General features: G+C 39.6%; 1 long non-coding RNA gene across 2 annotated transcripts; it reads right to left on the bottom strand.

Annotated features, from left to right (window-relative positions):
- Positions 1–23: 23 nt before the first annotated feature.
- Positions 24–5,010, bottom strand: LOC122906538. Of its 2 annotated transcripts, none has more exons than XR_006384558.1 (2): positions 4,509–5,010; positions 24–777 (listed from the first exon to the last, which is right to left on the bottom strand). It is a non-coding gene; the product is annotated as an uncharacterized LOC122906538 (long non-coding RNA). The 2 variants fall into 2 exon arrangements; XR_006384559.1 differs by having other exon boundaries at positions 4,526–5,010.
- Positions 5,011–12,970: the final 7,960 nt, after the last annotated feature.

Raw genomic sequence — 12,970 nt, 5'->3', positions numbered from 1 at the left:
AAATAAAAACAAAAGTGAGAAAGTACAGACAAGAAATAATTTTAGTCCTTTAGTACAGTCTGCTTCCTCACCCCACAAAACAAAATTCGAACTTGTGGTTGGACGGCGTCAGATGTCACTGAGGTGACCCCAGCCTCTGTTTGCAGTTCCAAGTCTTCCGTGTAGGCGTCACTGCTACTGGAACTTTGTGTGATGATGTCCTTAACGTTTGCTATCCTTTCCTCACAGAGAGGTAGCTACTGGGAATATCGGAGACAAGCTATTATTAAACAAGTGTCTCCAGTCCAAGAAGTCTCCTGTGGCGGGAAATGAGGGGGCAGGCTGTATCAGTGATATTTTTATAAACTCCGGTTTAAAAAAAATTCCTCAGATGGTCACATTATTTCAAGACTTCAACGTCTTTCATAACCAACTGTCTCTTATCTCATACACTCCATTTATTCCCCTCAGACACATTCTAATCAAGGTCACCATCTTCAACTTCCCCTATACTTACACAATAGAAATAATACGGTTGCAGAATTCTATTTGAGAAAGAAACTAAAGAGATAGAGTAATTTGACAGTCTGTGTTTCCCTCACATCCACTACACATGTATAACCCCTCCCACTGCTTCCTTCCCTCAGTCACCAGAATGAAGGGGCTGGAAACGTTGGTCTGGTTCCTTTTAGAGTCGATTCCCTATTGGACATTGCTTGGAGGCCTTGGGGATGAATGAGAAGTTCTGCAGTATGGATCAGTAGCAGAAGCAGGCAGCACATCAAGGACCAGGTCAGCCTAAGACAGGAGGGGACAGAAAATGATGAACAGTTTCTTACACATCCCTCAGCTAAGCTGCTAGTCCTAGGTCTCCTATAAAAATGTCCATTCCTCTTTTGGGAAGAAAAAATGTTTCAGGTTTATAGGCACATGCAAGATAAGGAGTGATCTAAGATGTTTATGTAAGGAACTAAATAGGTAAATGAAAACCTTTGTTCTGAACTTGGACACTGCCTGTTCTTTCATTTTCATTCAGGGAATCCAAGTTTCTGCTTCTTGCACACACATTCACTTCAAAGGTCTATATAATTCAACTACTAAGTTTTCTTTCTCCCCAGTTTAGCTTCTCCTACTTTGCAGCCTTTCAAACTGTGTTGAAAATGAAGCTTAAGGATAATGAAAACTAGTACTCATGAAGACCATTATCCTGCTGACAATATTGCTGGACTCTCTTGAACTTCTTATTCTGGGATCTAGAAACCCTTCTCCAGCAATCTTTCTCCCAGTACCTCTGGAGTGGGGTTTTTCCCACTAACAGGAAGTAGAGGTCAAGTGAAAACAGTCCAGTTCTCATTACTGAAGAGCTGGGATTCAGATGTATCACTTTTCTTGAGGAAAATGGCTAATTTTATCTCTATCCATGAAAGGAAACCAGAATTCCTGATCGTTCCCCAAACTCTCCCTTAAAAAATTTTTTTAATAACTTTAAAAATTCAGATGAAATTTTAAACCTTAGGATACTTTCCAGTGGGAAAATATCCAAAAGTTTGGAGCAATTACTCAAAAACAATCAGCTCCAAATGTTTTGAGGAGTATAATGAAATCAGTTAAGATCAAAGGCTCCATCCTTAGAAGGGGCATTTCTACCCTTAGGACAGACAATATTTTCAACTACGAATAATGGGCCCCTCCTCAAGCCGCTTCCATAGACCATACTGCGACCCAGTCAAAAGACAAGGGATGTCTAAAGACAGTAAATTCATCCTGATTATTGTAAACAACTTTCAGTGGTTAAATCAATGGTGTCCTGATTACTGTGAAAAACTTTCAGTGGTTGAATCAATGGTGTCACCTCTGGATATAACTGAAAATATGGTGCCTAATTTTTTAAAAAAGTGTGCCTATATCCACCCCAATAAAACACAGATCCCCTCCCAATCTTGTTCAGTTTCCTCTTGCCCATCTCCTCTGCCCCAGCTTGAATAACCTGGCACTTAACCTTTCAGGGTCTCATTTCCTCATCTGGAAAATGAGGACAAAGTAAGTACCTATCTCACAGGGGTGACTTGTGAATTAAATGAGTAATGTAATAAAATGCTTAGAACATTTCTGGTAATATAACAAGTGCTAGGTAAATATTTTTATTGGTGCTATTTACTGGTTTGGATTAACTTTGGGGCTGGGAACAGTGCATAACTGAGCCAGTTAATTATTCTTCTCTTTCAAAGTAACAAGGTTTGTTTGTTTGTTTTACCATGCCTCATTCTGTACCCCACCCCCCCTTTTTTTTTTTTAAGAGTTAGAGTGATCCTGTGCAGGCGCCCACCTGGTGTTGGGGGAGGGGGCGGAGAAGGGACAGGGAGAATACTGAGCATACTCCCTGCTGAGCAGGGAGGGAGCTGATGGGGCTCTATCCTAGGGAGCTGATGGGGCTCTATCCTAAGACCTGGAGACCATGGTGGAGCAGAAAGCAAGAGTCAAACAACTGACTGAGCCACCAAGGTATCCCCCCTATCTCTAAGAGCCCTAAGGTGAGTGGCCAAAAGGCTAATAACACAAGACAAAGGATGATGCCTGTTAAGATCAGCTTTTCTAGGGGTGCTGGCAGACTCAGTTGGGGCGCATGTAACTTTTAATCTTGGGGTTGTGAGTTCAAGCCCCATATGTGTGCAGAGATTACTTAAATACTTTAAAAAAAGATCAGCTCGTCAAAGGCAAGTTTTAGCAAACATTAGAAAGCAACAGGATATTTCCTTCCTATTTTGGAGAGGATTTTAAAATCTGTGAGTACATTAAGAATTACAATTAAGGGGCGCCTGGATCGCTCAATGGATTAAGCCTCTGCCTTCGGCTCAGGTCATGACCTCAGGGTCCAGGGATCCAGCCCTTCATCAGGCTCTCTGCTCAGCGGGGAGCCTGCTTTTCCCCCCCTCTCTCTCTGCCTACTTGTGATCTCTCTCTCTCTCTCTCTGTTAAATAAATAAAATATTAAAAAAAAAAAAGAATTACAATTAGATTTGGATTCCTAGGAAAAGAAAACATCTCTACTGTTGTCAATTACCTGTGCCCAAGTAAGACTCCTCAACAAACTGAAAACAAATCAAATCCAAAACTTTCAGCAGGGAAGATCTACTTCAAAGAAGTTAGAAGAGGCTTCAAATCTGGCAAGTTAATGGACTAATTCTTAATGCAAAAAAGCTAGAACTGACAATGAACAAATCTACCAGTAAAAACCAAGAAAGCAATATATGCAAATACTGAAAAAAAACAGTGACCTGAGAGAAATGTTACCCTTCATTAGCAGCCTCAATGCAATCGAGGAGGAAAGGAAACACATTTTACCAAAGGGAACACCCCCATCCCCACAATCAAAACAAAAACACCACCAACCAGTGGAGCTTCTGGGAAGAAAGCAGAAGTAATCTCCCCTCCCCACTGCAGTCCACCCCGACTTCATAACCACACGAAGGGCTTAAACCAATTGCGTGTGGCCCATGTGATCAGATGCTGGGTTTGTGTTTCAATTCTACCACCTAAAGTGTCATCACTAGTTATTTCTGCTTTAACTGGTAAGGTGGGGAAAGGGCAACAATGGAGAATTATTTTTTCTGAATACCTATTTGAATTCCTTGATGGCTAGAGTCACAGAGAACGAAAGTATAGGAAGCAAATCTACCTATTTTCCCAGTAGACATTTAGTTCAAATGGTAGTTGAGGGTTCTAAAACACTGGTCTTTTTTCTTTGCTTCCTCTTCTTTTTTTCTTTCTCTCTGTACTTTTCTTTCAAGTAGGCTCAACCAACTGAGCCACCTAGGCACCCCAAAAAACTGTTTCTAAGAAGGGTCACATACCCAAGATGCCAAAAACAAGTCCAAAGCCAAGCAAACACATTTATCACTTTAACTCTTCTAGGAAGAAGCTACAGAAATCAAGGCTAAATCTATCAGCTCCTTCCACAAAGCATTTGAGTAGAAATACTAACTTCCATTTTACAAATCCTGAATGGCTGACAGAGGACATCTAACAAATAGCAAGCAAAATAGCACAGGATACAAGAAGGAAAGAAACTAAGACAGGTCAAAAATACACCAAGTAAGAAATTCAATACAACTGGAAAACATACTCTCAGGCACCAACATTTCTCCTTTGGCCACCTGTTCCTCCCTGCCCTCAGATGCCCCAAGCTCAGGGTAATGGCTAAGCTTGAAAAAAAAGTTGATACCTAACAAGTCACACAAACTTGGTGGGCCTGAACCAAAGTAAAAGCTTAGTTCAGTTACAACATCATGCTAATATTCAAAAACAGAAATTAAATCCTTATGTGAACAATTACTCTGGTACAGAGATAAATTTTTCAGTGGCTTTAGTCTCCACCCCAAGCACATTCCTCTAGTTGAAAGGAGGATGTAAGGACACCAAAGAGCATTGTGCTACCCATCTGCATTACCAGAAAAACTATTCACTTGCAAAGATTACTACTTATTAGCACCCCCAAATGTTGTGAAGAGTAGGGGCAAGTGAATATTTACCCAAACAACAGATTCACCTCTTTAGTAAATTCTTCACACCAGATTTAGAGGTAGTCCAGAGTTCAGGTAAGATTTCTCTCTCAAATCTCCAAAGAGTTAGCATATTAGTACATGCAGACTTTATGATTTCCTCTTTCTGAGTCATTAGTCCTTCCTCTCCCTTTCATGGACCTAGAAGTAAGAAAAAGCCTCATCAGGCCAATCTGATGTTCTGCTAAGGATCCCTCCATTCCTGGTAAGAAAGGGAACAGGGAATAATGAAACACGTGTTGAGGAACTGATGCATTATGTTCTGTGTGTGTGGGAAGTGAGCAGTGATGACCGAAGACACAGATAAGACATCACAGGACTAGCTAGACTAAGCTTTAGGAAGGTTGCTCTGCTCCAGAAAGCAATGCTGAAAGATGGCAACAGAAGGCCAGAACCACATAAAATCTGGCTACAGCTCCAGGGGAGGGAATTCACTCCTTTAAAGATGTGTTTTGGGGGCACCTGGGTGGCTCAGTGGGTTAAAGCCTCTGCCTTCAGCTCAGGTCATGATCTCAGGGTCCTGGGATAGAGCCCCACATCGGGCTCTCTGCTCAGCAGGGAGCCTGCTCCCCCCCCCTTCTCTCTGCCTACCTGTGATCTCTCTCTGTCAAATTAAAACAAAAAACAAACTTTCTAAAGATGTGTTTTGACCCTGAGAAGTCTCTGAACTAGACACTGCCTAAATTTCAGTCATTGGGTCCAGGCATAAAAGCAGGTGCAGGAACCTGGCAAGCTGTTTATTAAAGCTCAACATAGAGACAACAGCTGTACTCAGCATTTACCCTGTAAGCTGTGAATAAAACATCAAGCTTACCAGCTATCCACAAACACTACTGGAAACATTGCAATCTTGACTGCCTGAGCAGCGACAGGAAGCTCTTTGCTAGAATTGAAGAACGAAGACCAGAACTCCTAGAGGACAGTGCCAATTTTGACTTGATGAACAACTTACTATGGTAAACAGGGAAGATGGGTCAGATTCAGAGAATCTAGATTTTTCTTCTGATGTGACTTTAGTCTTTTAAGCAAAGCATACAAGGCTCTCTTCAACTAGTTGACAGAAGTAAATTAGCCCTCTACCCCCAAAGCCTAACCCTGTCCTCTGCTTTTTGTTTACTGATCTTACATAAGTAGCCCCCTTTCAGATCCCAGCTGTTTCCTCTTATTTTTCCAGCTTCCTCTCCCACTGCCCCTTTCCTTTCACTTTCTCCCCCCTATCATTCAGCAGTGAAGACTCAGGAGAGCAGATGGCAAGACATCAATCCAACCAAGTGAAAATGCTTCCTGAGCATCAGGTATAAAGTAATCCCCGAAACAGGCAATTTAATGTACACATTATCTCTTTTAGTAGTTTGGACTTTAGATAGGAAAGGCATAGTATAATTACTCTTTATATACAGAAGAGCATCTTCAGACCAATCTATTAGAACTGGATTCATAATACGGGATGCAAAAAGTCCTAGTGATGCTTCACAGAGACATTGAAACCATCTGCATTGGACCTGATAACCTTTATTCCTACAGTAATGCATCCAGTCTCCTACATAGTACTCAGCAAATCTCATGAAGGTTGAGGAAGCCCCTGTATGTTTCATAGATTTAACTTAGCGCTGATAGTTACTCTAATCATTTAAGCAAAGCACATGGAAGGGTCTAAGTTGGAAGTATAATCTGTGATTAGCCCTCTCACTAAAGAGATAAGGAAACTGAAAAGGACGCTGCACTACTAAAGGCAGGTTTAGGATTTATTCCAATCATTTCCTGAAAACCATGGTATTTGGGGAGGGAAACACATCTGGGTAGGAAGGGAGCAGAAAGGGAAAAGGGCACCTCCAATCTAACATCTCCCATTAATAACTACTCAAATTTAGTTAAATTTGTCTTGGTGGCTCTAAGCCCTGGTGAACACCCAGTCTTTTATGTTGTCATGGGTAAAGTTGGTCAGGCTATTCCAACCCAGAATAACGTATCTTAGATCTTTAAATGCCATCCAGAATACTGCAAGGACTACTTCCCCAGTTCATAATGAATTCTAATCACTTTAAAGACAAATCAAAGACCTCCCTATTCCTAATGTAGACTCCCTTCCTTAGAGAAATGGCTCATGTGTATAACTGTCCTGTAACTATTACAGAGGCTTCGCTATTTCAGTATACAAGTATTTATTGAGCACCTATATTAAATGCCTGGAGCTGTACTTGTCACTGGGGATACTTTAAGGATCTCTTCCAGTAATCAAAACTTGACAATTATAGACTAGTTAAACATTTGTATAAAATGCTTAAAGAGAGCTGGAAAAAAAAAATATTTTAAGAGGGTATTGCGCTCTTTTAATACTAAGTAGGAGACTTCACCTCTTTAGTTCCCACGTAAAGTGACAGTTTTGACACCAAAGATTATCATGCAGGATTGCTGAGTATGGAAACTCACGCCTAAGAGGTTGTACACTCAAGACTAAGTATAATGCAGATTTTTACTGTAAAGTGGGAAGTTACCACATTTTTTTTTTTTTAATTCCTCTACCTAGAGTGGTTAAGAATTTCAGTGTCATGGATCTATTTTACTAGTACACATTTGTGTAAGTGTATACTCAGCTACTAGAACAAATGCATATAGACAAATACCCATCCACAGGGTCTTTTCTATGCTACTGTCATTTGTGGGACTGTTGCCTAGTTGAGAGTTGCTAGTCAGGCCCTGTTGCCCTGTAGAGGCCAGCCTGACTAGCAGTGGTTAAAGGATGGCAACGGCAGCTCTGATGCTGGCCTCTGGGCTTCCTCTACTGAGACTAAATGAACTCCTGCTTCAAAACAGTCCCCAGCAATCCGGCTAAGACAGCGATCAAAGACAGCACCATGGGACACCCTGGTGGCATCAGGTGGATATTACAGGTGATGTTCACTTGAGTCAAAGACTTAACTTGCCCCTATAAACTGCCCCTTCAGAAAAGGCAGACTGGCTTTTTAAACAGCTATAGTAAAATAAATTTGTTACAAGGATTCAAGTTCTGGGCTGTTACTTTTACATGTTTGAACTTATTTCCCCAAACTGCACAATGAGGCTAATAACAGATAAGCATTAAAATGAATCACAGTACCTCATGGAACAGTTAGCTACTGCTTTCCTTGAGAACAAGGTATTTGTCTTATGCCCTTGCATGTTTCCCTTAAAACTTTCCATTAAAAAAGGTAGCAAGGGCATGAACCCTTGAAGCTACTACTTTGGAAATAAGGCCAATATGTTTGCAGGACCATACTACTTCACCTAAGCTATCCCATGCACCTAAGATTTCATGAACATATTTATTCATAAACATTAAGGTGTGCCTTAGCATACCAGGCATCTTGGAGTGTCAAAAAGTTAATACAGTGCTTGCTCTCTGAGTTTATCACATACCTAGGGGAAGTAAAACACACATATATGGAACAACTATACAACATCCAAGTGCACACATTATACGACACTACATAAAAATAAAAAGCAAAGCAGAAATATAGTGCAATTAGTCCAAGAACTTTCTGTCTTTAGATGATCATGAAGTAGTAGTGTTAGAGGTGAAAGAAATTGGGATGCTTGCAGGGTATGTGTGTGGGAGAAGGAAGTTTGTTGAGTCCCTTGGCTTTGAGACAATTAAGTCACCAGGTCAGAATCCTGGAGCCATGTTGATTCCCAAACCAAGGAAATATACTACCCCCTTTTCTAAAGTTTATGTAATCTTCATCTATGAATGTCTTTATAGAGAACTAGTAAAGGCCAAAATAATCCAACCCCCAAATCTGTAGGAATTCTCAAGGAGGTATGACCACTTTGTTTTTAAGTACTTTAAGGCTTCTTCTGTTAAGAATCATGCTTAAGAATGATGTAAAAAGGAGACACAGGAGGAAGCAGCAAGAGGGAACCACTCTAAGGCAGAACACCAATTTTTGATGATCAATAAAAAGTGTGTACAGCTTGCAAAAGACCAACTTTCTTCTTTGCAGACTGATTTTTGGGACATTCACTTCTCCCATTATAAATGCCTTATGCTAGCATTGATTTATTTGGAAGTCGGGGGGTAAAAGGGGTAAAGAATCCCAAGCGGACTCTGGGCTGAGCAGAGCCCAACCTCACAACCCAGAAATCATGATCTGAAACCAAGGCAGACACTCAACTACTAAACCAGACTGAGCCACCCAGGCACCCTTAGGCTACCATTTATATTTGAATTCCCTAGCATCACATCAGAAAACTATTTGATGCAGTATTAAGATTTTCTTCTTCAATAACCCACCCAGTTACCCAAAAGTTTGTGAAACAGTTTTCTACTGTGTTGCTTTTAAGGAATAGAAGTTCTTTCCATCTCTTAACATTAAACTATCAGTGCTGCATTTGGCTGAATGAGATAAAAATATTACAGAAACCTCATTGGGTAGGAAAAATTAACACAAAAATTTCAAAGAGTAATAAAATAGACTGTGAAGTTAAATGCATCACAGAGAAGAGAGCTATTATATGGGCTTAGAAGTTTATTTTTTAGTTTCAGGAATTAAGTTTAAGGATAGTCAGGATTTGAAGCTTCAGGGTGATAATGTTAAGTGGGAGGAGGGAAGGAGAAATGTCTATTAACACAAAAGCAAAACCAAACATGGTCAGTATTTACCAGACCAACCATAGCAAGGGAAGATGTGATTGAGAATAGTGTTAAGTTGGGAAGGTAGACTAAAACCCATAGTTGATTTGTATTAAGGGAGTTGACATGATGTTTTAGGAAGATCAGACTTGATGGCCAGGACGTAGACTAGAGTCTGTGAAACCAGCTTAAACACTTTTAAGTAATGAATCTGGGTGTACAAGGAAGTATGCTGATATGGCAAATGGAGATGGAACACAAAACTGAACAGCATTTTGATGCAGCAAACTATAGTTGAAGTCGTAGATACAATGGTACTGTGGCTAGGAACTGGTTATACAGAAAGTCATAGAACTACGACCTTGATGTAAGTTTAGTACCTGGTTTTAGAGGACAAAGGAGCCATTTTTAAGTTTTCTTTGTTGTAGTGTGCTTGCTGTACTGCGAATCAACATTTCACATCTTAAAATGTGGATATCACTCGATTTATTTGTAATTCAAATTTCTTAAAAAAATAAAAGTCTCAAAAATAACTAGAAACACTCCAGGAGGTCACAGAATGGAAAATGATATTTTAATGTTACATACAAATATTTAGCTTCTACTACTACACAATAAATATCAGTTAAAGATTTATTCCCAACTTAAGACACAAAGAAATTTAGACCTATATTCACTGGTTACTTATTCAAGAAATTCAGAACGGGAAAGAATTCAAATATCTCTTCCAAAGCAATTGGATAATTATCTTGAGTGTCTATTCAGTGCATAGCTATTTTGCGCTATGTACCTGGAAGGGGGAGGAAGAAAGGTTACGACCTGTTAGAAAAGACAGATACATAAACAACTCACTGATAATCAAGGCAGAATGGCAGTTTCAAAATACAGTAGAAATACTCTGTGGGAACAGAGGAAGAACCAATAGTACTTCTCATTTAAAGTGAGTTCTTATAGTGACTACTGTGCCAGACACATCTTGGTTCCTCAGAAAATAAAAATTCATGATGCAAGAAAGTTGAAGTAGATGGCTGGATAGTGCAAGCAAGCTAGGTGACATGGCTATATACTAGAGCAAAATACACAAGTCTGTGTCCACACACAAAGGAATGTTTGTCTGTATAATGGGTATTAGGTTTCCAGGAGGTCATTTTTGAGATACTATCCAATGTTAAGTTATACCTCTCTAAATGAGCAGACAGAAAGCATTGCAGGAGGAAGAAACAGTAGGACCAAATGCAAGAAATGCTACAGAATGCCTAGTCCTGGGACATGGAATTTATCAAAGGAAGGGCTAGAGAAGAAACTATAGAGGTAGGTAGGCTAGGAGCTAGGTTACCAAAGGGCTCAGCTGCTGTTATTTCTAAGAATAACCTCCAAGCACAGAAGTTTCAAATACTATCGTATAAAGTGAGAAAATATATTTTTCACTTTAAAAAAATTACCTAACAACAGTAGCTGGTGGACAGCTAGGGCTTGGGCTGAAGATACTAATGAATTTCTAACAACACTTGGCATTCACTGACCATACAATAGATGGTATAAATGACATTTCTAAGCAAGCCGCATTAAGGGAAGGAGTGATTCAGCCCAGGACTGTTGGCTTTTTTTGGTTTAAGGAATACAGCATCCTGTCCCTGTTTTAAACCTTAATCACTGCTGCAACTTGAAAGCTTATCCCAAACTTTGTGTGTTAAGGCTCCCCTAACACTCAGCACCTCAGGACACAATTCTGCAACGCCTCTGGCACTTTACAATCTCCAAGTTTAGCCTTTTTCTTTTACAAAGGGAAATACTGGATTTTCAGTTGTACAATTTTGGTTTTAGAGGGTCTCTTCATAGGTTAAATTAAGGAGACCTCATAGCTAAAATTCCTAGAATTAAGGATAGGAAATAACCAGTCTAGAGCATTCTCCATCCAACTTGTACCAAGCCTGCTAGTCAACAACCACCTTCTGTGGCCTCACTTGCCACAGAAAATGACAGGCAGGCAGATAAGCTCTACTGTGCAAACTTGATTTTCTTCTCCTGGAAAAAATTCTTTTATTTGCTCTTAGTATCTTATTTTTCAAGGAAGACAAGTTTCTAACGTTTTAAGGAGGGTGCTTCCATACCATATTGACGAAGTTATATCATCAAATGGGCCTAAGAAACTTTAGCAGTATTTTTAGTGAATTTAAACAGGAGGTAACTTTGTGCCCTTACATTTTTTGCAATGTAAGGTTATAAGGAAGGAGATGATGGGAATGACAAATGCTGAAGTGAAGTGTTAATTCCCCCAAATTTTCAGCAGTCTTAATATAAAATGACATTAAGTAAACATGACAAGAGAACTATGTGTATTGACTTCCTGATCACAAGATACTCTGTGCTTAGTTAAGAAAAAGCCTAGAAAACAAAATATAAACAGTCAACTTCATGAATAAGCAATTTAAGACACTAACACTCATTAAGTATCTTAGTAATGCTGAGAAATTACAGTCCAGAAATGTTTCATGCCATAAAAACAAACGACAAAGAGTTCTGAAAACATTTTCATTTTTCCTAAGAACAATTTTATGCCTAGATTGCAACGTGCAGCACATAGACTCCGGTACCCAATTCTTACTCTTCTGGCCTTACTGATCTCTACCTTTAGGTGTACAAGGGAGGTAGAAAAATAAGCAGATTCATATTTTCAGCATTTTCTAAGCCCCTGAACCTATTTTTCTTCTTTAGCAGTTCAGTACTAGTAAAACTCTATTCATAAAGACCTAAATGGATCCTCTACTTGACAAGATACAAAAAGAAAACTTACCCACCCTTAAACACCCCACTTAATCCTATCTATCAGCTCCGAAGTTAAGATAATTTGTGTCCACCTAGCTTTAAGCGATTCTTTGTGGTAAGGATACTTTCCTGGTTGACTTTGTATAATAGCTCCCTCCAGTGGCTGCATGGTTTTCCCTAGCATTGACTCCAATAGGGGAGCAGAAAAGAACATGGTAAAAGAAACAAGCAAAAAAACAACACCCCAAAAACACGTTAACTAGACATTTGGCAACCCTATCTGCTGTTTTGCTCGTATCTGGTGAAGAGGAGTATATAGCACTCTAGGGAGCCTCTCCATTTCTATTACCACTGATAGTTCTTTCAAAAGCTGATAGAGTTCTAAGTCACAAGGCAACAACAGGAGTTAAGTCCTTTGTACTGGAGAGAAAGACAAACACCCAGAATCTGCTGAACTCTAGATCTTAAGTACTGTCCTCTGTCATTCTGTACACCTGAAACAGCAACTCCTTATGCAAAGGCATGCATAAATTCTCTCCCCCAATAACCCAGCTGAAGGAACTTACTAATTAAATGTTTATTAAGAGATTATTTCTGCCTAAATTAACTTGCATATGAAAAGACTAATTCATTTTATTTACTTTTTTGGGGTACTACAGAAGCACCAAGTGATTCTTTAAATAGAAAAATATCTCCATTCATACAAAATCACAACCACCTTCAGGTATAGTTATCAAGATGCATCCCCAAAGCCCTCAATCACAGGACTAAGTGCTGGTTTAAGTAGAACTACGATTTCTTGGGCCTTAGAGCAAATTTTTGCCAGGACTACCATCTATTCAAAGACAATCAAAATGAACTGAGGTTTCCTTATAATCTCATCAATTCATGCCAATCCCAGCTTCTCCTATGGATCGTATTGACCAATATTCCTGTGAAGTATTGGGGGGAAAAATTGCCCCCAAAGAACTGAATATATACCACTACATACACTAGGATGGCAGAGTACTTCCTTCAGTGTACAACTATGAGTCCACTAAGCAACAGAATATAAAGA

This window comes from Neovison vison, chromosome 5, assembly GCF_020171115.1.
Source record: "Neovison vison isolate M4711 chromosome 5, ASM_NN_V1, whole genome shotgun sequence".
Classification (NCBI taxonomy): Eukaryota; Metazoa; Chordata; class Mammalia; order Carnivora; family Mustelidae; genus Neogale; species Neogale vison.
This window is presented reverse-complemented; position numbering and strand designations above follow the sequence as displayed.